At 48.2% G+C, this 25,531-nt stretch overlaps 1 protein-coding gene across 3 annotated transcripts in view; it reads right to left on the bottom strand.

Moving 5' to 3' along the window:
* NUF2 (NUF2 component of NDC80 kinetochore complex) overlaps positions 1 to 25,531 on the bottom strand; it is a 141,489-nt gene that overhangs the window by 66,295 nt on the left and 49,663 nt on the right. For all 3 annotated transcript variants that reach the window (XR_016469099.1, XR_016469098.1, XR_016469100.1), the window contains 2 exons: positions 19,535 to 19,671; positions 11,533 to 11,714 (listed from right to left, as the gene is read on the bottom strand). The gene's annotated coding sequence lies outside the window, so the exon portion shown is untranslated. The remainder of the gene's footprint in view (positions 1 to 11,532; positions 11,715 to 19,534; positions 19,672 to 25,531) is intronic.

Here is a 25,531-nt window from a genome sequence, read left to right as displayed (position 1 = left end):
TCTAGAACCGTAGAGATATGGCATGGAGGGACATGGGCAGTGGTAGGGTTGGGTTGGATCTGGTGATCTTAGTGGTCTTTTCCAACGCATGCAATTCACTCAAGTTAGGAAAGACCAACACGTTTTAAAAGTGACCAAAATTTTTAAATCCTTGAGAGAAAATGAGAAATCTGCTACATTTCCACACCTCTCTTCAGTGATGTTCAAAGCACTTAGAATTAACAGAGTAGTTCATTTTCTACAAAAACAGAGGCCCCATGCTCACTTACATCCATGCAGCTTTCCTTCTGCTAAGAAAACAGAGGCACGCACTCATTTTTACCTGAGAATCAGAAGGAAGGTGCCTGCACAGGACTCCCTTCAAGAATCATCTCTCAGAAGCACTAATCCTGTTAACAAAATCCTTAAACAAAAAGCATGGCTCCATACAGACAAATGCAGCCTTGCAGCAGCATCCATCCAGCCTTACCCCTCGCTATGTGCTTGGCTAGCAGGAGTCCAAGCCCAGCAAGCTGCAGGATGAAGAGCCCTGCAGATGTAGATGGGACCAATAAAACTAAGAGCAGCCACACAGGGTGCATGGCCATGCAGCCAACATTTCATTTCCCAGCAGGATGTTTTTTTCAGAGGTCCCCATTAACTCCTCCAAGGTCCACGAGGCCTCACCGTCTCCCATCTGTCTGGCAGGGAAAGAATATAGTGCCCTGCTTTAAACACTTGGAGACCTCCAGTCCCCTCTCTGCTCCCTGCTCAACCCGCTGGTTAAGTTGCTAACCCTCTGCAACATGGACACATTAATACTGGGTGCTACAAAGGCAGTTCAAGGCTGGTTCATAATTCACCTGGCCCAAAGACACCACATTTCTGAGGCCCGAGGCCATAACTTTAAAATGTAGAAGCCATCAAAAAAAAAAAAAAAAAAAAAAATCTGAACAGCAAAAGGCTGTGAAATTTGCACGCTTTGCAATTATTCCTGTTTCACAAGGTTCATTTGAGAAGTTACTGTAAATAGTTCTTGTAATTCACACCCTAAACAACATTTCCAGAAGCATTAATGAAACGTTTTTTAACCCCTCCCCCCGCTTCCCCCAAAGTTATTCCTGGCAGAAAAGGGGAAAAGATGCAAGCTGTGGAGTCTGTGACTGCAGAAGGGAAGAAGCTGTCGGATCCCATCTGTCGACTGGGAGGATGAACGACCGCACGCATCCCTGCTCTGTGCCAGCTCCCAGCCCGAGTTCCAGGGGCTCAGCATCCTCTTGGTCATCCCCAATGGGCAGCACTGGGGCCAGAGCCTCCCTGCAAGGCCCTTCCCATGCCAGCCCCAGACCAGTGAGAGTTGCTGGATGTTGGGCCCAAAGGAGAGGGTCACACACCATACTTTCCAGACACGGGCCAGCTCCTGGGTTCCCGCAGTGCTGTTGGAGACAAAGGGATGTGAAGCTGAAGAACAGAGCAGAGCAGAGCAGCAGCGGCTTGGACGACACGGGTCAGTACTTCAGCACACGCAAGGCTGGTTTTTGATGGTTTGGGATTAAGAGCCTGCAAATCGCAGCATTCCTCCAAGGCTGTCTCACTGGAAAAGAGCTGAGGTCAAGACCAGGAGGGACCCAGAGGTCAAAGTGCTGCCAAGAAAAAGAGCTAAACAAAGCCCAGGATTTCTGCAGTCAAAAGCTCAGGCATCTAAAGACAGCGTTAAACTTGAAATGAGAAATTGGAAATCCTCTTTTGATATATTTCTTCCTTTATTTTAAACAAGCTTTTCTTACTCACTGCACAGCTGATATGTGGACTTTGGACTTTCTTTTTGTAATGTATAATGGAAATTTAACGCATCTGTGAGGAACCTGGGACTGTTTTTATATCACATCCATGGTGTTTTGAGGCCCTCCTGCAACTCAGAATACAACATCAGTGGCAAAGTGGGACTTTGTGTTCAAGAGAGGTGGACATAACCTCCCCCATCCCCATTGCTACGTACTTGTAGGCAGCTAGAGGTGAATGCCCCAAAATAAGAGGAGCCACAACTTGCTTTCCTCTGTGCTAACACTATCCCAGTCGGGTCTGTGGTGCTTTCCCAATGATGCAAGGACAACATTAGTGCTGCTGTTGTCTCCAGGACATCTCGAGAACCAGGAGATGTTTTTGATGGAGATTTGCCCGGAAATACTGCCAAAATCCTTTTCCTCACAGATCAACCAGATTCATGCAGTAGCTGCAGAAGGAGTTTGGACTCCAGGAGATGACAATACTGCATGCTGTGTGCATCACCATGGAGTCCCACTCCTGGTTTCTGGATGGCTGGTCTACAACTGGCTCAGCCCAGTGCCAACTCAGATGACAGTGAGGCAGATCTGCAACTTTGTGAACTCAGCAATTAGCCCCTGAGCCCAGGGAGAGTTTGTCAAGATCCCATCACAGGCAAACAATAACACAGAAATACAGATTTGAGGGGGAGACAATTTATCAGGCTGACCACAGACATCTCCCTCATTTTTTCTTTAATAAATCCAGCCTTGCTCTTGGCAGTGTACAGTATCTTGTCATTGCTTTCGTCTCCTTCTGAGCCTGCCTCCAAACTGCATGCTTCTGGCCCTTTGCAACCCTGGGGCCATCTATTTTCTCAACATTTCTCCACGAGGAAGCCAAATCTTCTCTTCAATTGAGGAGAGGGAAACTGAAGCACGGCAAAGTGTGCTACTTGACCTAAGGTCAGCAGGGAAGAGGATAGGACAACATACTCACATTTGGGCTGGGCTGATCCGTTTCATCTGAATGATGAACATCGGGGGACTTTTGCTCCCTCTCGTGAATAAGCTGTTTAGGAATTACTTGGATGCTCTTTGCCATCCGATTTTAATCACCAGGAGTGCCTTCCTGGTGGGACTCCATAAGGCTGTTCAGGCAGCTGGCCAGGTTCATCTCAATTCACACAACAGTTACTTTCAATAATGGCAGGCAGACACCAGCCCAGCTCCGACCTCACCTCCTATTGACTGCATGGCCCAGAGGAGCGCAGTGTTTCTATCAGCACTTCCACCTCCCAGCGGTCCGAAGAGAAGGGCAATGGTGAGCTCCAGTCCACACACCCTCCTGCAGATCATGAACAAACTCCTAGGAATAGCAGGGAGACTCATGGGCACCCAGGTCATCCTCCAAGGACAGAGCAGGACAGTGGCCCAGGTGGGACACGGCGAGGTTGCTGGCAGCTGTGGTTGCCTGTACTAATTTCATGCCCAACCTCTTCAACTCCCCGCAAAATTCCAGGCAGGCCTTCCACTTTGGCTGACATTCAAAACTGTCACCTCTCCGCACACATTAACTTGGAGGCCTCTGTCATCCCTCACATTAAAATGCTATCACAGGGAGTCAGCACAGCTTGACTCAGCCAGCTAAGGGGCTGGCTCCGGCCGCGCTGCGGGGACAGCCGACTCACGCTTGACATCCGTGGTCAATTTGACAGTGATGGACACGCTACTTAGGAGTCATTTGCTGATCTCATTTCCCCAGGTGGGAGGTCGTGCCACGGAGCTGCCTTCCCCGGGGAAGAAGTGGTGATGCTCTTCAGCCTCTCCAGGAGTGAGACGTGTGTGGACAGGCTTTCCCGTCTGCTCGCTGATCTACCGAGCCTACCAGAATCCCAGAATGCAGCTGCTTGATCCTCCACATAGGGCAGTGCCCCAAAGCCTGGGAACGTTCCCAATATCCTTGACAGAATGTCTGCTTCTGGGTTGCCTCCCCCCGCCAGTTCACTCTGAAAAGGATCTTCAGTCTTCTCGACCACTACTGGTGTTTTCAGAGCCCACTTGCTCTTGCTACTTGTGCTGCTAAATGCCACAATAGCTTGCTTTCAAACCAGGATACAGCTTTGCTCGCTGGTAGGATCTATTCACCATAGCCTGACCTTCCTTAAAGCAAGGAGAGGCACCCTCCTGAAATTCAATCAGCTCTAAATCAGTTTTTAAAGGACAATTGCATACTCCTTTTACCAGGTCATGCTTCAGTCTGAAGGTGCTCACCCTGTCATTGTCATCGTACATCCTTCCGAGCAAGCAGTGATAAAGCAGGCAACGGTCAACACCCTTCAGCTCTCATAGAACAAATGCTGCAGGAAGGAAAGGGCTTTGTAAGCCTTCATCCTCCACCATGAGCCCCAGGAACGACCGTAGGGGCAGGTTAGCATGGCATGTCAACTTTGGGGCATTACCTCCTTCAGTGCCCACTGGCCTCATATACATACAGACTGGGTCATTAACTCAGATGATGCTTAACCCAGCCTAAATCACACCATCCTATTTGACTGAAGGCCCCTCCGTTCCTGTGACTATTGATGCCCAAGCACATTCCCAGCAAAGATGGTAACAGCATCCTGCACCTCTATGCACTTCTTTAAAAACAAAGCCCACCTGCAGCTCAAGGGGGTGCCAACTAAATAAGCATGGTTATTTTAGTCATAAGTAACAATTAAACCACACTGAGTTAACCTGAACTGAAATACACACGGAGCTAATTAATATTGAACTAAAACTTCAAGCTTCCATGCAAATGTGAAGCTGTGAGATACCGGAGTGGTGGCCCTCTACATCCTTATACCAGAGGACAGAGCAAATCCCATCTTTTCATATACGTATATTTTAAAAACATGGAGCTGCTTATTGTCTAAACACCTAAAAATTCCCTTGCACTTCTTACTGTCCTCGCAGAGTGTCATTGCTAACGCTCTCCAATCCCAGGACTGCAAGAGATAATGATGGTGGGGGAACGCAGCCAGCTACTGCTGGGAACCACTTCCCAGCCCTTCCCAGTTCTGGGAAGCCTGAGCTGAGCCCTGTCCTAAAAACCCCGTAAAACAGATGTCTTATGCAGTGTGCCCAGAAGGCCTTCCCCAGAATTAGGCTCTTTTGGATCAGACAAAGGGAGCGAATTCCAGCGTCCTCCAGCCCTCGCACTGCTCCTTTGAGAGCGAGGCACAGTCCTGCTCCAAGAGTGCCTCTTGGCCCAGCTGTGGCTGCCTGGCTCCGGGACAGTGGCACGATGTATTTCTGTCACCGATGCCACCTGTCTCAAATAAACAAGGAGAATGAGGACTTTCATTCCCCCAGCGAGGAGTTGATCAAAGCCCTCAAAGACTTTCTCTCTCAGAGGTGACCTCATTTCCCCACCGGGGTGGACCAGACGGGTGACAGATGAGTTGAGCACCTTACGGCTTCAAAAGCAAAGCCTCAAGCCTAACACTGCACTGTTCTCATTGCCAAGGGTCTCCACCAGCCACACAGCCTGGCTCTGCCCCACAACCCCATCTCAAGGCAAAGCAAGGCGACGGCTGCTCTCGCCTCCCAGCTCCTCGTTCAGTCCTTTTATGGGAATGATGGTTTTACATCAGGGTCTGGTAGAGCGCTCAGCTTTCTGTTCCAGACTCCAGCAGCAAGAACTTGACCCGTGTGCTCAGACCCTCTTAGTCATCAGGCTGAGCTGCGTCTCCCCCCCTCCCACCCGCCTCCCTCTTTATGGAGTAGCAGCAGCAGCAGAGCATGGGGTGAGAAGTCAAGGGAAGGACAACTTGACTGATGGAGCTCAGGTTGCGGGGTCAGCGCAAGGCGTCGTGATCCGGGCTCAGACAGAGCCATTTCCTCTGTGATTTTATCCGCTGCGATTTTTATCTTTCGTCTGTTCACACGTCATGCCACCTGGACATAATACAGAGCAAGCCGAGCGCTCGGCTCAGCCTTAACCCCTTCCTGTCCTCCCAGGAAGGCCCCAACATACAGCAAGGCTGCACCCGTGGGTTCACCTGGCGACAAGGGGCGTCTCTTTACGAGCCCTTTTTATTGCCTCGAACATCTGTAAATGGCAGGTTTATCCTTCTGTGCTGACCTCGCGGACAACGTTATGATTTACCCACAGATTTTGCATTCTTGACAGCGTTCATTAGATGTGATTTTTGGTATTTGGCTTAGGAGAGACTTTCTGGTTTCAGTTCCCAGCTGTAGTGTGCTCTAAGCCATGTGAGCACGGCCCTGGTGGCTGCTCAGGTGAGAGCACAGACATAAAGAGCAACAGGAGCCATTCCTCACACCGCCCTGAAGGTTCAGCCCCAGCAGCCGCTTACATGAGTCTAAAGTAATGAGGACCAGCCCCGTGCTCCCCTGAGCCCACATGAAGGCTGCGGGTGCAATTGGGCAGTGTTTGACATGAGTGCAGGTGTTTGAGATGTCCACAGAGAAAGTGGCAACAAGACCCCATCAAGGTCTCAGCCACAGAGCACTTCAGATCGAAAACCCCTTAAAAACCACCATCCCATCCTATTGTTGAGGACAAGAAAGGAAGAGGAATAAGAAGATACAAGAGATCCAAGTCCCAAATGCCACATCCCCAACCACAGTGCATGGCACCTGACCCTTCCATCACCACACATCCTTTCACCTCCACAGGCCGGCAGTCCAAATGTCCTCACACTGACCTTCATTTTGGGTCCCTGTAACACCGAATCCCACAGCCCAAACAGGATGCAGCTCCAGTCTACAGGACACAGCAGGGAGCATGCAGGAAGGCCAATGGCCTCAGACCAGACCCACCATGCCCCCCCCAGACCAGACCCACCTTCCCACCTCCCTGCTTTTCCTGGTTGCCTCCAATGCATGGAGCTCTGGCACCCACATCCTCCTAATTCCACTGTGATTAATTGCTGCCGGATAGGACAAAAGTAGAAACTGCCTTAAGAGTGGGGTATTTTAAGGTGCTCTCTTTTTTTCCCCCTCCACCATGTTTCCTTATTTGTTTCCTTTCTTGCTACTGGTGTGATAACTGAAGAGTTATTTGGAAAATTCCTATTGTTTATTTTAAAAGTCTAGGGAAAAACACAAAGTGCAGCTAGCCACAAGAACCGTGCATCTCTTTCGGTTATTTTCAATTTGTGACTTTTTAAAAGGCAATTACCTCACTTTCTGAACTGGATAAAATAAGTCTGGACAGAAACAGCACATTCTTGATAAAATCCTTTTGGCTTTCACATGCGTCTTCCAACTAAGCAATCTGGGTGGAATGGTGCAATATTTTTAAGGGCTTTAAACAATTAAAACATCTTAAAAGAAGCTGTGCCAAGCTTCAGATTGAGCTCTCTTTCAAAAGGACTATAGTGGATGGTAGGGATGGCTTGGTTTTCCAATAAGCTATACACACAGTGTATACAAATCAAATCCAAAAGGTTAAATAATTCTTATGCAGAAAGCCAACTCTTTTTGACATTAAGAGACTCCTTTATTCTGTGAAGTCTCTACATTAAGGGCTGCTAAAAGCCAGGTGGACACAGTGGGCAGGATCTTTCTATAAATGCCCAGCTCTCACATCTGCACTTGGCCACTGTCAAGAAGAGACTACTACACTGTAGAATTCATCATAGAATCATTAAGATTGAAAAAGACTACTAAGATAATCTATCCAACCATCATTCCACCCTCCCTACCATGCCCACTAACCATGCCTCTCTGTGCCACATCTCCAAGGTTCTTGGATGCCTCCAGAGATGGTGACTCCACCACGTCCCCGTTTCAATGCTTGCCAAGTCCTACTGAGAAGAAATTTTCCTAATGCCCAACCCTCCCCTGGTGCATCTTTAAACCATTCCCTCTCATCCTCTCACTGTTACCTGGGAGCAGAGGCCAACATATGAAAAATAACCCTGAAAAAAAATCGTATCATAAGAAAAATCAATTCCATCTTTGCCCTCTGGGCCGGTGACACAGACACACCCATTGCTACCACTGCTTTCCAAAATGAAAATTGGATTTTGCTTTTAAGAAACCCTCTTCTGGACCTTGAGTTTGAGACACCCATTGAAACCAACAACTTCAGCTCACAGTTTGTGTGGGAAGTAGCACACTGTGCCATCAATGCAGAGGTAAAAAATGCCGCTGTGTCTGCATATGGCCAACACCCTATGGAGAACAGGCGGCAAAGCCAACCCTGAACCCAGCTCTGTTCCACCCCTGAAACATCAGAGCATCGTTCTTCCCAGCAAGCTGTCAAGGGAGCCCTCTGGTAACATAAATTTTGGGGTGCCCTTGGTCTGTGGTCAGCTCCAGTCAAAGACATCTTATCGTCGTCCGTTTCCCCATGCGGCACAAATTCATGTCCCTATCATTAAAGAGACACATGGTTTATTTACTCATTACCATATCCAGCTGTTGGCTTTCCTTCTCCCCATATTTCAGGGAAAGTAGTGATTTGACATAAATAATACCCCATTCGGCTACGGTCTGAAAGATATTGTAAATATTAAAAAAGTCTTCAACTCCAATAGCTCTTTTCGAGTGCTCCGTCCAAACCCTACTTACTATGGGTGTGGGGGGAGGTCGGGAAGGAGAAAACCCAACGCCATTTACTTAAATAGCCCCATTAAAAGCAAGCCCAGAGTGAATTACGGCTTTATTAAACAGATGACATTACATCGGGAATGATGAATCATAATGTTTCTTTTTGGGATTACAATGCTATATGACCTCTTCAACTGTAATCATTCGCCTCCTACTCCCTGCTACCATCAGGTGTGCCAGCCCCTCTCCTTGCCACATTAGCAACAGCTCTGGGGATCTGCGGGCATCCATTTCCCTACAGCTTACCAACTGCCATGGTTTGCTGCTGTAGGGAAGGAAAGGAGGTTGCCGATGCCTTTGGGAAGACCAGAGCAGGGACAATCCCCCCAGCCATCCCCGGTGCACGCACTGCCCTACCATCTTGCCCACGAGAAAAGTGGATCCCCACTCCCAAAACACAAGACATAAATTTAGCTGTTTGCTGGTTCTGTCCCATTGAAAATCTCTTCTTACGCTTCTCCAAATGCATCCCCTTCTCTTTTCTCTTCTGTTTAAATCACAGAGCTATAGAATCATTAAGGTTGGAAAAGATGACTAAGATCATCAGGTCCAACCATCATTCCACACGGTCTCCTAGGCAAGTCACACATATGGATCAGAAAGAAATTACTGCAATGCCTTCTCACTGAAAGGTTCAGGACACCTTTAAGGGTGAGCACCATGCCTGTGCTTAAAACACTCCAAAGTCTCTCAGCCACACCAGGAACAGCAGAGCTCAGGTTGGGCCACCACCAACATGACACAGCTGTGAAGAGCGGAATGCCTCCCCCATTAAGTAATAATTAGTTGGAATTACAACTGTTCAAGTTTCAAGCCATCTTCAAGTTGGATAATACACATCTCCACTGTGATGTGTGCTCCAGTGTTCCCCATTCTGCTGCGCACCTGGATAACTGGAATAGGAACAAAGCCTACGTGACCTTGTGGGTGGTAACCCTGCCCATGGCAGCAGGTTGAAACTAGGTGATCTTTGAGCTCTCTTCCAACCCAAACCATTCTATGATTCTATGATTCCATGATTCTAGGATGAGTATGGCAGGAATTTTATGGAGCTGCAGCAAGGGAACACCAAAGGTAACTGAATGAGAGGACAAGTGTGAAACTAACAGCAAGCCCCTCTGAAGCCAGGTTCCCTTTGCCATGTTGGTCCTTGCAGGATTGACAGAAGCATCACTAGGAGAAGACCTGGGACAGAGCTTCTCCCTCCACTCGCTTGGAGCATGGCCTAAATCAGCACTGATTAGTGCCCAGGGGGCATAGGGGATATTTGTTCTGTCCCGCTCTTGGCCCTCACAGCCCCACAGGCACCACTGTTGCCCAAAATCACAGCATGACATGTTTCCCATGTTCTATATCTCTTGTCCTCTCAGGGTTTGCCTGCTGCCTATAAGTAACCAAGAAAGCACGACATCCAACCTCCCGGATAAAGCAGTGCTGTGCCACGTCCCCACAGAAGCCAACGGCTTCTATTTTTACATGTTTGGTGAGAAGCACGTGTCAGCTATTGACAACACACACAAAAAAACCCCAGCACTCAGATCCCCACTCCCCTTCCACCTTCTGCTCAGGCAGACCTCAGACAAGCACCCGGCGGCCCCATCTGCTCGTCACCTGCTAGCATTTGGGTAGCAGCTACGTCAAACTCCTGGCTCACGTTTTCACACGTAGGAGTTCGCCGTCTGAGTGATGAGGCTGTCTGTGCTCCCATTGTGCTTTGCCATCCAGAAGGTTTTTTGGAGCTTGGACAAAAGACTGCACGCCAGTAGCTCTTACGTAAAGCATCAGCTTCTCTGCCCCCAGTTTATAGACTGGGAAACTGAGGTGCGAAAGGCAGAGAGACTTGCAACCTCCTGCACAGCCCTCTGCCTCCAAGTATCCCTCTTCTATCCTTACAAAATGTTCCTTCTGTCCACTGTGCTGCTTGGAAAATAAAAACACAGCTCCTACAACAGTAAAACCTGCCAAGGGAACTTGAGCTCTGCCTTTGACCCTTGAGAAGATCCGGGGTCTTTTAGTAAGGCTGGTCACACCATGAGGAGCCAGCACTTCTGAGCTGCCTTAGAATAGTAGGTCCCCTTCCGTCTGCCCCCCTCTCTCCTTAGTACTTGGAACACCTGGTTTGATCCCTCATCCCCCAAAAATGCACAGCTCTACAAAAGCCAAGGGCACACCCCTAGGAGAGAATCACTAACATCAGGAGGAATCACACAATGACTCCCACCCGGGTTGGGCAGCGGCAGCTACAGAGACCTGTAACAAAGCATAACAAAAATACACCTAATAACTAGGAACCTGGTAAGTGGACAGCTCAGATTTAGCCTTAACACATCAAAATCAACGATGACAATCATTTTTCTTTCTGCTGTAATTGTTGTAACCACACTGACTTTAATCTTAAAGAAAAAATTCCAACCCAGATTTCATTTTAGTCTAGAAAGTGAGTCAGCTCTCCAATCTCAGCTAGAAAGAAAGGCACTTGCTAGGATGGATGTGGGAAAATAGAGGGTTAGATTCACCAGGCTCCTCTTGGGTCATGCTAAAATTACTACGATTTAAGTTAATGAATAGATTTCCTTTTGTTCCAGCTCAGCTTCTTTCTATAGCGTTACAGCCCTTATCCCAAGCTGGAAGCAAGCACTATTCAGATAAAACAAAGCACAGCTTTTCTTTCGTATTACCACCAAGACTTCCTCATAACAATATTTATAAAATAGCTATTAAGATGGGAGGGGATAGTAAAACCATATCTGTACAAGTCAAGCTCCAAGGTTATAAAATAGCAGGAATTAAATCTGCCCTGCAACACAAATTCCCACCCATCCATTTATTCGCTTGTTTCAAAGCATCTTTAATGGCAGGATCACATCCTGCTTGCTCCTCAGGACCTCTGTCACATGCATCGCCCAAACAGGAGGGGGGGCTGTTATAGGGGTCAGTGCTTGTCCATTGGGACAGACCCCACCCCTCTACAGAGCAAGGAGGCACAACCACATTGCTCTAAGCTCTCCAGGGCAAAGAGGGAACCAGTGACAGAGGTCACAGCAGAACCACAGGTGATTACGACCACAGGACTTTGGCAGCCTCAGGTTGGCACCATCTGTGCTTCTTCCAGGGCACAGGAAAGCATTTTTTTGTGCAGCCTTTGGCAAGAGCCATTTCCTACCTTGTGGTCCAGAGCTGGCTGCAAAGTCTAGTCACGTGCTGAGTCCTCTTCCTCCTCACAGTGCTCTCCATGTCGGGAGGTCAGCAGAGCCCAGAGATGTGCAGTGGGATCAAAAAGAGCCTTTACCCCTTCTCTTGGGGAACCAAGAGGTCTGCAGCAATGGATTTGGCAACACGACAGGCCTAGAAACAAGAATGAAAGGCTGTGATTGGAGTTACCCAGGACCTTCATTCCCAGCCCAAAAAGACAGACAAAACACTGCCAAAAAACAAGTTCTGAGGACGGTAGCTCAATCCCTAAAGTAAATTTGAGCCTTGGTGCCTACTCAACCGAACCCTACCCTACATAGCACCATGACCAATGGTACAACTCTCCCACCTGGATGCTCTGACATTCACTTTTTGTCAGCTGTTTTCAGCATCTTGATGGTGGGAAAGGGGAGGGAAAGGAGATTGGTGAGAACAGGAAGAACCACTGCATTTATCCAGGCTGACATCCTACGTAACATCAGCCAGAGTATTTCAGCTCTAACCCATGTTGTGCCAAGTGGTGACACTAATAGGACAACAACCAAGCAATTAAAAGGAAAGTAGAAACAACGAGATATCAAGTCAAAAAGGCTCATGGACAAGAGACAGAGAGACGTAATTCTTGCTTGTTTGCTTTAGTGAATGGAATATTGTCAGACAGATACCATGCTCAAGAAAAACTACATTTCTGTGTCACCAGCAATTAGTGCCTTCTCCTTCAGAGGCTGGAACCCTCCTGCTGTACCAAGTTTCTCACGTGAACCCTATAAAAAGCACATCAGAGCATGGAGTGCACAGCATCTCCCTCTGCACACAGAGAAGCGGCTGAAACAAGCAGCTGCTGCTGCACTAACTCACATTTAAACCTCCTCACAAGCTGTAGGAAAAGAGAAGGTACAGTGCCTTTGCTAGGGATGGGGAAAAACAGAGATGCAAAGAACAACACACTGAGGCTTTGGTCAAGGACCAAGGTCTGGAAGGTAAAGGCAGAGAGAGGGGGTAGCCAGTAAGCACGGGCAGACTGAAAAGCTAGACACCAATTGGTGTATCACAGCAATTGAGTGAGAAAGAAAAGCAGGGCCAGAGGCTGTGTGTCCAATCACTGCTTTCACTAGATTAAAAATGTAAATTCTGTGTGTAATAGCCTGGCTTGGAGATAACCAGAGTAGCAGGCAATTAGGAGTAATGAAGTAGCAATGACAGCAGCAGCGGGCAAACATCTCTGGGAAAGGAGCGGGTCTGAGAGGTAAGGATGTCAGGTCCAGCTCTCTGTATACTCTTCACCACTTTAATGCTTTCCTATCGAATATATGATATCACATTTGCTCTGGGTGAATGGGACCCCTGGCATGCTCAAGGGAAACATTGCTGGGAAGAGACGGGGGCAGTGTGACCTCAGAAAATGATGGGCACACATGGTGCTGGAGCCAGATGTACACTTGGTAGCTGGATCCTTGGGGCACTCAAAGGTCGATGGCATAGTGTATGCCCGTCCCCTGCAGGGAGCTAGAAGTGTCCTCTTGGTAGCCAGCCATGCACTTCCATGCAGCCAGCACAAACTTGATCCGTCTGAGATTGTGATCCATCACTGCTGGGAAAACAGCTAAGCAGCTCCAAAAGAAACCAGAAAGTAAATAAATAAGGGGGAATAATTGTCCAGCACAGGGGTGGCCATATTACCATCTTCAACAAGCAGGCTAGAAAGATGACGTGGCATGCCATAGGTCCCCTTGTGCAAGACAGAACCATGAGCAGCACCAGAGCTGGGCAGGAAATACCTGCAAGTTGCCCACTACCCTTCATAATGCAGACTGTGTGCAATAGCATAACGCCTCGCAGATGTCAATGTGGACACTCACCAGGAAGCTTAAATAGAGCAGAAACTCAAGATTCAGATAACACCAGCCCAAGGAAGAGAAGAAAAATGCTTGGAAACATCAGAAACCTGAAAACAGCTCCAGAAAAGAAAATCCAAACACACCAGGGAAAGCTCGTGCAGGGGGGAAGACTGAAAAACCAGATATGGAATGGCTGGGGAGAAGGAGATAGAGCTACGTGGAGGCAAGTGGGTTATAGGCAATCTTACATCAGTTTATGAAAATATCCCATTAATCTTCATAGCGCAATCTTAATTGCAAAATCTTTCATCAGCCTTGTTATTTGTGCACCTGTCACTGGAGACACTCGGAGTTGTTTTGTCGTCATTTCTCACACTAATTAGAGGGGCTTGGGGTGGTTTGTGGGGTGGGGTGGGGAGTTGGAGGGGGGGAGGGGGCTGCTGTTTTTTTAATTGTCCTCGAGCACAGCTCAGCTTTGCAGTAACGCTGCCAATTAGGGTCCTGCCCCGCGCGGGGCTTGCAGGCCTGCTAGGCACATTACAGAAGACTAGAGGGGTTGTTTTAATTAAATACCCCCAGACTAGCAGGGAAATATTTAGAGCAATTTAACAATCTGCTGCAGAGTTGTTAAGCCTCCAATATATCTGCTTAATGTTCATTTGGGTATTTAATAATCTCCCTACCTTATCTAATCCTGTTTAAATTTAAAGAGATGCATCTAAGCTGGTGGAGTAGCTAGTGCTTATTAACAGCCGCTGGTTATTAAAACATATTTGAGATGTCATCGCTAGCAAGCAGTCCCAGAAGCAGGCAGGAGAACTGGTGCCTGTGGATGTATTTCTTCCTTAAGCAGGGCTGCCCAGGGACAAGGCCCAGCGCTTCCATCGTAGGCTCTGCTGCCATCACAGTGGTAACACTGCCTTTCCAACCTGCTCCACCTCCCCATGGAAGGGAGCACTGGCCTTATTGCGTAATTACCAGTTATTTATTTTTAAAGTTACCAGGTATTTATTTTTAAAGCTGTGTTCCGGGCCTTCAGCCACTCAGACTGGGGCAACTGGATGTTTTATGTTCCCAGGTTAATGGAAGGCACGTTGTGTTTTCCTCAGCCAGCTCCTCACAAACTTTCTCTGAAGTCCAAAGAAAATCACTTGCTTGGGGTTGATCTATGAGGCCAGAAAGGCTTAACCTTGAAAGATTTTAGCCTGGCTGTCTTTGCTTAATTTGTTTGTTCCTGGGTTGCTTGTCCTGTCCTTGGTAGTCTCCACACCATTTCCTGCAGCAATGCTCTGCAGGTTGCCTCAGCCCTCTCTCTTCCATTCTCTCCAAAAGCAGGTCCTTCCATCACACTGCCGCTCAAAATGGCGGTCAAGGCAGCTTCCAAAATAACAGCGTCACACACAAGAAGAGATTCTTGGACAACACATGACTCATAACTGCCAAAACAAATAAAGGGAGAATCAAGTCAGGAAATTCACCCTTTCCCAACAATAGGATAAGAGATAAGGGCTTTAAGTCGCATCAGAGGTAGTTCAGGTTGGATATTAAGTAACGTTTCTTCTAAGAAAAAGTGGTGGTGCATTGGCACAGGCTGTCCAAGTTGGTGGTGGGTCGCTGTCCCTGGAGGTGCCAACAACTGGTTCCATGGAGGTGCCCAACATTTTAGGTTCTCAGTTAATTTTCACCATAAGTTCAGTGTTCCGGTTTTGGACACCTTGTTTTAAGATAAAAATTAACCATTTGGGAAGGGCAAACCCAGAGGTGACGCATCCATCACAAGTGTTGTGCAGGAAAGGACCGCTTGGTCCTTGTTGGTCAAAGAGCAGCGCTGAGGTGAAACACAGCAGCTACCTTGAAGCAGGATGCTGTTACAGAAAACAAACAACAGGGTGAACACCAAGGCTGGAAAGGAAGATTTAGGTCAGGCCTTGAGGCGGAGAGGAAGCACACTTTTTATGCTTGTTCTGTTATTCTTCTTTGAAACCCAGGAAGAGGTTGAATAACCTCTATCCTTAAGGGCCTTTAAAAACAGATTAGTGTAAAAAGACATAGGTAGAGTTGATCTTGCCTTGGGGCACAGAGACAGATTCAAACGACCTTGGCAAGGTCCTTCTGATGCCTTTTCTTCTGTGGCCGTATGCTGCAGCACGAGGAACACTGAGCCCTACACTTTCTCCTCTTTGCTCTCCTTCAAGGGACTGACTGTGGTACCAGAGCATCCCGTACTCTAAAAATGAACTAAACAGGGACAGATCGGTCCATTAGCACAGTCCAGCAGAAGCAATGCTCTGACTTGTAAGGCTCCATCGTCCTACATGCAAAAAGCCAACCCATAACCCCAGCAGATCCCAAACTCAAGCCCTCCTCCACAGAGGAAGCCCACGGTTCCCTCTCCAGATTCGGATGACAGGGATGACCGGAGGGAGAGCAAAGGGAGCAGATATTTTTTGTTTGTTTGTTCTTTGTTCCTTGTTTCTCAGACACTGGTGTCATTGAGGATATTTTGTGGAGGAGACACATCAGCACAGTGACGGATCCTGTCTGGTCCCATCAGCACCGAGGCGTTGTGTCCCCAGAGTAACGCGAGAGGACTGCCGTTCCTGCAGGGAAGGCTGCTCAGCGGGAGGTGTCAGCCTGGGAAACACAACAATTGTTTCTCTCCGATCGGTTCAGTGGCACTTGGAAACTTTCAGTGCAGGGGAGAGGGGGAGAAGGCTGAGTCTGAATGCAGAGGTGTGCCAAGGACTTGCACCGAAGGACAGGGAGCAGACTTCACAGCCAAGCATCATCGCAATGGAGGCTGCCCACCATGAAAGGGAACAAGTATGCTCCAAGTGGCCATTTCCTACCAGCACGTCTTGCAGAGTAAAGGACTTCTGAGCCATCTTCCTGACAGCTGACAACTTCACACTGTGCTCTTGTCACCTCTGTGTGTGCAGAGCTGCAGCCACAAAGCATAGATCTATTTAGACTCTTGAAAAAAAAATAATAATAATAAAAGGATGCAACTGTTTACAATGTGATTTCCTTAATTCTCAATAAAGGATCCTATATGCTTCCTCCCCCATAGGTCGCTGCTGGTTTAGCGGTGCTGTAGCAGGACAAAAGGGGTGGTGTGAGTTAACACTGCAGTGCCCTGCAGCAACAGCTTCTGCTGTAACAGCAGGACTTCGCATCCTCTTTCACAAAAGCAACAGAGGACTTCAAACTCTCCATGGCCACGCAGAGAAAAGCCTTGTGAAGGTTGGCTGTTTTCCCTGCCGGTCAAACGGGGATGCAAGCTGCAGAAAAACAGAGCTATCTGCCAGATAGACACACAGGCTGACACTGCTGTAAGACCAGCCACTGTGTCACCTCTCCTCAGCACCTCGAAGATCCCAGTTTAGGCTACAGGTACAAGCAACTGAGGAAAACCATCTGCAAAAACTACCCTCTGTGCTCCGGTTACTGGGAAATGAACTGGGTTTTGGGCTCCTTCCCTGTGGAACAAAGTGGGATGCACTGACATCGAGTAGACATATATAAAATGCCACTTTTCCTTCCATCTCTGCTGCTTAGAGCCACCCAGGCCTTGTGTGTTGGCAGCAAGAGATGCCACAACACAGCTCTTCACTGGGTACAACATGTGTGGTGGAGCTGCTTGTGAACAGCAGGCTCAGGGGGAGAAACCAGCAGAGGCAGGCACAGAGCAAGTGGTAATTTCTGCGCTGTGCAATTACAGCTGGGAAGGAGTAAACCTCTGGTGCACAAACCTGCCAACAGTTTACTGCCGACAAGGAAACAAAACCGACAGTTGACACTGGAACAGCTACTGATACCCTGTAATCATCTTAAAAATAGACTCTTTGCAAACCTGCTTGTTAGTAGTGAGAACATATGCTCTTTTTAAGAGGGGGGAAAAAAAAAACCCTCTCAGCATCTCCAAAGCAACATTTGCATTAGCCAGAGCAAGCGTTTGGAGAAGCTGGAGTTGCAAACGCCTTTCCAGGCCTTGCTCTGGCCCTGCTGGATGGTCAGGACACTGCAAAATCTTGCATAGCCACAGCTCACCCACATCTTGCTGTCCTCTCTGCGCTCAGCACATCAACACTGCAGGGGAGAAAGGAACAAACATTCCCTTGTAAGTGGATTTCATTTTGGTATTACCCATTTAGAGATTACGTCCATTTCAATTTGGGCAGGGTTCCAAGGTTAACGTCCCTGCTCTTGTTAACAGTGCTACAGGGTCTAATGCTTGCAAAAGCCCATCAGCTCACTTTTACATCTTATTTGGAAAAATCACTGCAATGTTGCAGTGTGCACCAGGACAAGGAGAGGCAAAAGGCAGATCTTGGGTGAGAGAGGATTTACTGTTTCCCAAGGATTCCCGGACACATCACTATTCTCCTCTGCCACCCATGAGTATATACATCATAGACTGCTATTGTAATCACACAGTGAATGCAGGATGTTCAGCCCCCATGGAAATTTCAGAGGCTTTCTATTGTCTCCATAATCAGAGAAGAAAATCTCTGTCAAAGAGGCACAACACACAACATGGGGGTGGCACCCTCCACCCAGGATTCACCACAGAATTCAAATCCATGTATTCCTTTTACATCTGTACTTATTCTAACTGGGGTTTCCAATGTCTGGAAATTACATCCACCTCACAGTGTATGCAGTTTCACCAGTGTCATGTTGTCGTCCAGGTCACCAAGGGGACTTGGCAGATGGGACCTTCAGCAGATGGGCCACTCAAGCTCAGCCTAGATCTGCTCTCCTAGGAGTTGCAACCCCCAGGGAAGACACAGCCTGAGCCTACACAAAGCAAAACAGCATCACAGAGACTGGAAAAGACTACTAAGATCATCCAGTCCAACTGTATTCAGGTTGGATATTAGGAAAAAATTCTTCTCAAAAAGAGAAGAGAGTGGTGATGCGCTGGCACAGGCTGCCCAGGAAGGTGGTGGGATCACCATCCCTGGAGGTATTCAAGAACCATGGAGATGTGGCACTGAGAGATGTGGTCACTGGACACAGTGAGGGTGGGTTGGGGTTGGACTTGGTGATCTTAGAGGTCTTTTCCAATCTTCATAATTCTATGATCCTACAACCTAGTCCAATCATATGCCAGAAGGATCACTGCAAAGGATGAGATGACCTGGCATTTGACTCCAGAGAACATTTTGTCGCAAGAGGACTTCCAACTTCACTGCTGGGACAGGAGGTACAAGGGTCCAGCTACAAGCTATAAAACTACAGTAGAAGCTATTCTTCAGCAGTTGGAGACTAAGGTCTCCAGCCCACAGGTCACACCCCAGAAAGCAGAAGAACGGGGCACGATCTGGTAACAAGGAGCACAGACTTGGTATACTTGCCAGCCTGGAAAGGGTTTGGCTACGCACCAGCAGGAGATCATCCTGCTGCATGACCCCAACACCTGGGCAGGAAGACAGCTTCTTCACCCAGGGTAAACGTACAAGCAGCTTTCACTGAGGCATCCTCAGATGAGCTCCCACCAGTCAATACTGCCAGCATGAATTATTAACCAGCATGTCATGCAGCCTCAGAAGCGGATACATCCCCACCGCACAGGAAAAAAAGCTTTTAGCAACATACCCATGTCAGCAAGCCCAGGTTGCACTTGCCAGGCGCTCTCTCCCACCTCCCCGCAGAGCTGCAGGAGGGGACCCATGGTGGGCTGCTTGCTGGCAGCCCCAGCAAAGAGCCACGCTGCCCCACACCTCCTCTCCCAGATCCTGCAGCTCCGTGCGTGGCTGCATTAGCTCAGCACATCCACCTGTCACGCAAGCCACTCGTTTGGAAAATTATTCTGCTGGAGCATCGCTGAGGACACCTTGCCAGTGAAATATCAGACAACATCAGGCGGTGTTTACTTGCTCCAGTGCAGATACTACACATTTATTATTTACACTTTGCAGCGTATTTCTAGAGTTATGTCAATAATACGGGGAGTTATCAAGTGATCTGTTTGCAGTCAGTTGAAAACTGCCACGATTCCCAGTTTGCCTGAGGAATTTTAGGACAGGGATTTACCATTTCACATGGGCTAATCCACGGCATGAGAAACTGAGGATCTAAGCAGTGTTTGTCTGGATCTGCCAGACCTCAAATTGAGTTTGTATTGCTTACCTCCTCTGCTTTCAAGCAGAGGCAGCCCCAGAGGGAAGGAGGGCTCCTGAAATGGTGTAACAGCAAAGCCTGGAAGGTCACCTGTAGCCCCAAGTGTTTGAAGAGGTGGGTGGTTTGACTTTCATAGACAGTTCCAGCTGTATGTAAAATAAAACAGAAGTGGGAAAAGGATTAGGCCAAGCTGAAGGGTCCTATTCTGTAGTCATGTTTGGAGTCTGATTAATGCACAGTGGTGCACTGGACACAAGGCTTAAATGAAAAAATCCTGTTAGCTGCTTATTTGTTAACAATAAGATGCAAAGTACTTCCCAGGTGCCATCTCTTCACTCCTCTCCCAAACACAGGAGCTCCTTCACAACATATCACCAGCCACATCCCACCAGAGCCACCCTGCCCACATCCCTGCCTAAGCTGAGGTCAGCTCTCCTGTACAGCACCCAGTGGGATGGGGCAGTCCATCTGGCCTGGAAGAACTTGGAAAGACCAGGCCAGCACGTTTTCCCTCATATTTTTCACTGTGTTTTGACAGAAGCTGGGGAAACAAGGAGCATTTCCAACCCAAAGCATAGCACATGATTATTAATCCCCCCCACGCTAAGAGCTGCCTAGCATGGAAACCAGCAAATATTCTCTCTGAAAAGTCAGCTCCTTTGGAAAGGAGATTTGTGTATCTAGAGGAAACAACTTCAAAGAAGTCCACTGGATGGTGCAAGCTCGATACCATCCAAGGCTGGTAACAGCACTCTCACCAACAGCACAGGCCAACTGCTACCTCCCTCCTCCCACTCAGGCTGCATTGGACCACTCTGAGTGCCAAAAAGCAGCTGTTACCCCAAAGTCATTGTTCAGGAGCTTGAATGAACAGCCAGAATCCAGGTGGCAAAAACATGCGTCATCTCCAGCAGCAGCTCTCTGATGCAGAGAAATGACCCTACGTCCTTCCCCCCCCTCCCCACATTTTTGATTATCAGAAGTGCCTTGACGGTTCTGGCTGAAAGATCAAAGCACCCAGCCAGGCGCCTACACAGAGCCACCACGTATTCAGGAGCCATGCTCTGCTGCAAGTCCCATTTGCAACAGGAGAAAGGCTTAAGGTTTGGTTCCTGCAAAGTCCCTTTTCATCAGCATCGGGCTGGAGCGGTGCTAGCATTCAAACCGACTGCAGCTCAGCAGCAGAGATCTGAATACTTGGCCAGGTAATAAGCACCAAGGCAGTTGTTTTTATCTTATTCAGTCAACAAGAACATGGAAATCAATTTTTCCCAATCTCAGTTATGGCTAGAAATCCATTCCTTTTAGGCCAGCTACAGGATTAATCTATTGAATGGTTTGCAGGCATTTTGCTGACATATAAACATTTTAAGAATACATTATACTTTCCTCTCTCCTAGTAAAGCATTAGTGCTTTTTTTTTTCTCCTTTCCTATATAAACATCTTTGTTCGGGAATCCATGAGACAGGACGTGCAAATGCATCTGTGCAAACAAACCTCATGTCTGCAAACTTTTGCACTGCAGTTGACCATGGATTCATAGAATCATTAAGGCTAGAAAAGAGTTCTAAGATGCCCAACCTCAACCCATTCCCACACGCCTTCTGACCCTCAGTGCCACATCTCCACAGGTCTGGAACACCTCCAGGGATGGTAACCCCATCTCTGGGCTGCCTGTTCTTCTCATAGAATTCTGAGCATCTCATCGTTTGTGGCCTTTGGTCTCCAGGAAGTTCTCAGCAGGACCACAAGACAGTCTGTAGACCTTCTGGAAGAGTGTGCTGGATGGCATTTTTTCCCTACTTTACAGGTTTGGAAACCGAGGTAAATTTTCCTCTTTCACCAGTGTAATCAGACCTTCCCAAGCTGAGAAAAGCTTTCTTCCTGAAAAGTACTTTCGGCACTGAAACATTTTCTGCTCTCAAAGAGTTGTTTCCCACTCAAATCAAGGGATGCTCTGTTCCATCATCTGCCCTTTCCCACTTGAAACACAATCTAAATTTTCATTTGACCAACATCACAGCCTTTCCACACCCACTCTCCAGATGTCAGGATTGCTTGTAAAAGTTTCTGCAGGTGATGGATTTCAGGCCAAAGGCTAAGATTCATTTTAAAATGATCTCCACAAAATTTGATCTGGGCAGCAGTACCGAAATGGTTCTGCAAAAACAAAGAACAATAAAGCAATTATACGCCATGCAAGAGGACAGTAGAAAGTGAGTGCATCCATCTCACCACAGCTGTCCTCTCCTCCTCCAGCAACCTGAACCCAACAGACTGTGCAGATCTATTTCTCATTACCGTAGAAGACACTACAGGTATTTCCAATGCAGTTAATAATGTGTTACCCTGGCCAGAAGGGACATAACTTGTTATAAAGATGTGACAGCCCTGCTTGCTCACCTGTTCACATTGCGGTTCCTTCCTTTCCCCAAAGTACCTCTTCAAATTTTTGTCCCTCTTTGTTTCTGTATCATTCACCTGCAGGGCCCAAGTAAAACAATTCCTTCAGCTTGCCTTCAGCTAGGTCTCCAGCTGCCATCAGCAACACCCAATCCATAGGTAAGCAACTCTCCAAACAGCACTGCTGTAGAATCATAGAATGGCTCAGGTTGGAGGGGATCTTAAAGATCAGCCAGTTCCAATCCCCTGTCATGGGCTGGCTGCTCCCCATCAGCTCAGGCTGCCCAGGGCCCCATCAACTCGGCCTTGAGCATCTCTAAGGATGGGGCACCCACAGCTTCTCTGGGCAGCAATGCCAGCACCTCACCACTCTATAGGCTGCAGTAGGCTGTCTTCAGGCTTTCCCCACCAAGCCTCTATTGCCTGTGCTGTGACACAGACCAGACGTGAGGCATGAGGACAGCTACACCATCCTAGGATGCAGATCCTCCCATTGGGAGAGTGATATGCAACGTGCACGTGCTGTGCACTGTCTGGAGTGGAGGAGGTGATGCTCAAGGACTCCTTTGTACTACAATACAGCATCACTGGAGAGCTTCCATCAGGTTCTCTCATCTTGCCAGGACATCCAAGACAGATCCACAGTAACTGAATAATCAATTAATCCTCCTGCAGAGCTCCATTTACATAATGAAAATGCAGCCTCCCAATATACCACTATTTTTCAGTTGTCTAGACCAATATATCTGTCCTGTAGTTGGAGGGGGGAGACCTAACACAGCTTCTATTACAAGTGGCAGAGTTCCAGCTGAAGTCACGTGGTGGCAATAAAACTTCTATTGATTTCATGTAAGCATTTAACCCTAGCAGAGCGCATATTGCTCCAACAGCCCACAATGGACTCTGCATCCAGCAACCCAGACTGAATTACAGTTGCACCTCACAGGGCGCTTGGGGAATCTCTTCCCTTTCTGTCTAGCTCAGATAGAAGCAATAGGCATTAGCAGAAACCTGACAGGCTTCAGTGCACGCTTTGAAATACAGCAACAAGTTTGGTTTTTCAGTTCAATACGTGCCATTTTTCTCAGACCACAAACGTGGGTCTCACCTTATAGACTGCAGCGATAAACCAAACAGCTGTAACTCCAGATTCAACTCATTTAGCAAGTAGGGACATAGGGTTGGGGTAAGTCTGTACTCAGAAGTCTTATCCTAGACTGAAGACTATGAGCAACGGTACTAAAGCATCACTCTTGGGCAATGCTGGCAAACCTCAGCCAGTATGCAGCAGAGACTGCAGAGTTGAATTAAAAAACCTTTACTCCTGCTCTTCCTTCAACTTTTGCCCCCAGAAATAGGACATGAAAAGCAAACAATCCATGGCTCACAGCAGGGCCTATTTGCAGCCACTGGCTCCCAGCCAAGCTGGACAGGCTGCAGACAGGAGATCGGCAGAAGGCTGAGGTTCAGCTGCAGCCCTCGGTCCTGCCACAGCCTTCTGCAGGTCAGCAGGCAAATCATTTTGAACTTATCTTCAAGCTCATAAAGCCAGTGCAAGGCTCCCATCCACCCCAGCCATTAGAAAGGGCACCAAATGTTTGGGCTGCTCTGCCAGCAGCACAGCTGAGGCACTGGGGATAGATAAAGCTTTGTCAGACCTTCTCCTGGGCAGGGCAGTGTCGGCATGCAGTGTGACTACTGCTTCCATAACAGCACTGGATCTGTATTTATACATTCCCATAACAGCATGGTTTAAGCGAGCATGCTCTGCCCTCCTCTGCTTGCTACAGGTTGTCTCCTGCAAGAAGCCCAGGCAAATCCACACATCCTATTCGAGGGATTGCTTTGTGTTTTCCTGATGACAGCCACCTAATGCAGACTCAATGACTTCTGGCCATTCCCCTGACCAGGGCAGGCACACAAATCAGCTGCTAATTGCAGCAGCCTAATGCTGCAGCTGGCGGTATGGATGCTGACGCCAAACCGCACAGCTCCCCCAACCAGCTGACAGCAATGCTGAGCACAACTTGTCCCCATCTGAACAAGCACTTGTTCGGTCAGCGCAGGCAGCTTCCCCAGGCACTGTCCTGACCCTGTGCCATCATCAGAGGTGACAAAGCCTTCGGAGCAAGCACACAAAGCACCAGAAGCATCTCATGCAGAAGCGGAGGCTGCAGCGTGCTGAGAGCCGTGAACTGCCACACTTTGGGCCACATGGGATGGCCAGGCCCCGTGGGGATGGGACAGCCATCATGTTAATTGGGTGTCAGGGACATGTCCTTAAAGTCTCCCATCTCCTCCCGCCCAGCCAAGCACTGGGACAGCTCTTGCTTTCTGTGCGAGTACCAGTATTTGCTTTGACATTTGTAGGTCACTAGAATCAGAAGGTTTGGGAAGGGGGAACTCTAAAATCCTTGAAAGCTCAGCTCTGTTGCTGGCACAGCCCAGCCTCAAGCTTCCAAGCCTCCCCCCATCCGCCACAACACACTTCTCCCTTTTGCCATAGAACTCCTCAGGTAGTGGCCCCCTCTCTTCTCACCCCATGGGTGGAGGGACACTGACTGCTGGTTCTTCTATCTGACCTATCAAGTGGAGTCTAGATGTTATTTCCATGAAACAAACTTAAGTGAACACATTCTCTGTCCTGGTCCATAGGAGCTCTAGGCCTGTTTCTTGATTAAAACTGCCTCAAGTGTCCTTTGAGGAGTCTGGCCTGCTGAGCTTTCACTATCTTTCTTGCTCCTCAAAATGCAAATTTCAGTTTCTGCAAGCAAAGGTCCCTCTTTGAGCTCCAGTAAACACCAAAATGCAGAGTAATTAAGATTTCCAAGACTAATTCCTCTAAGTTTCTTCCACAGGGACATTTGAAGATGGCAAATCTGGGTGCATATATCAACGTTTGTCTCCAGAGGGGTTTGTGGATGTGTTGCCAATTACCCTCCAGACAACAGTCTTCTGCTTAGAAGAGGTCACTTGGAGCCACACCACAGAGTCAAAGCTTCATCAACCATGAGGTTGAAGCCTGGGCTGCTGCTCTCCACAAATAGGACAACTAAGGGTCAGCATTTTGCAGACGTCAAGTGTTCCTTTGCATAGCGCTGCCCAAGGATGACGCAGTGCGAGTCATTTAGACTTGGCAGCCCTACATGCTCCAGGCATAAGTTTTGGCACAGACTCCAAAGCCTGGGCTGCTACTGCCTTCCTAGACAGCAGTTACACTCCTCTGTGCTCCTTCTGTCAATGCTTTGCCACCCTTGTGGTACCTTTCCCCTGGGGATGTGGGGAGCACAAGGACCGCTGCACTCTTTCAGAGCATGCAGAACGGCTGCTTTACACAACAGCTTTCTCTGCAGGCCAGAAGCTCTTGAGAACAGGCTACATCTGGTGTGACGTGTGCTTGGAGTCACCCTCAGCTCCCCAAGGACAATCTGAGCCAAGCGTATGTTACCAGCACCAGAAGCATGTTCCCCACTTCCTAAACATTGCATCAGAGCACACAATGTCAGGAGCATTTGGAAATGCATCGAAGCTGCCTTTGCATATGTGTGTCAGAGGACACGCACGCGTCCCGTCTGGAAGCTAGAAGGAAGGCCATCTGCCTT

Source organism: Phasianus colchicus, chromosome 9 (assembly GCF_987193195.1).
Source record: "Phasianus colchicus chromosome 9, bPhaCol1.hap1.1, whole genome shotgun sequence".
Classification (NCBI taxonomy): domain Eukaryota; kingdom Metazoa; phylum Chordata; class Aves; order Galliformes; family Phasianidae; genus Phasianus; species Phasianus colchicus.
The sequence above is the reverse complement of the archived record's forward strand: the minus strand, read 5'-3'. Positions and strand labels throughout refer to the sequence as shown.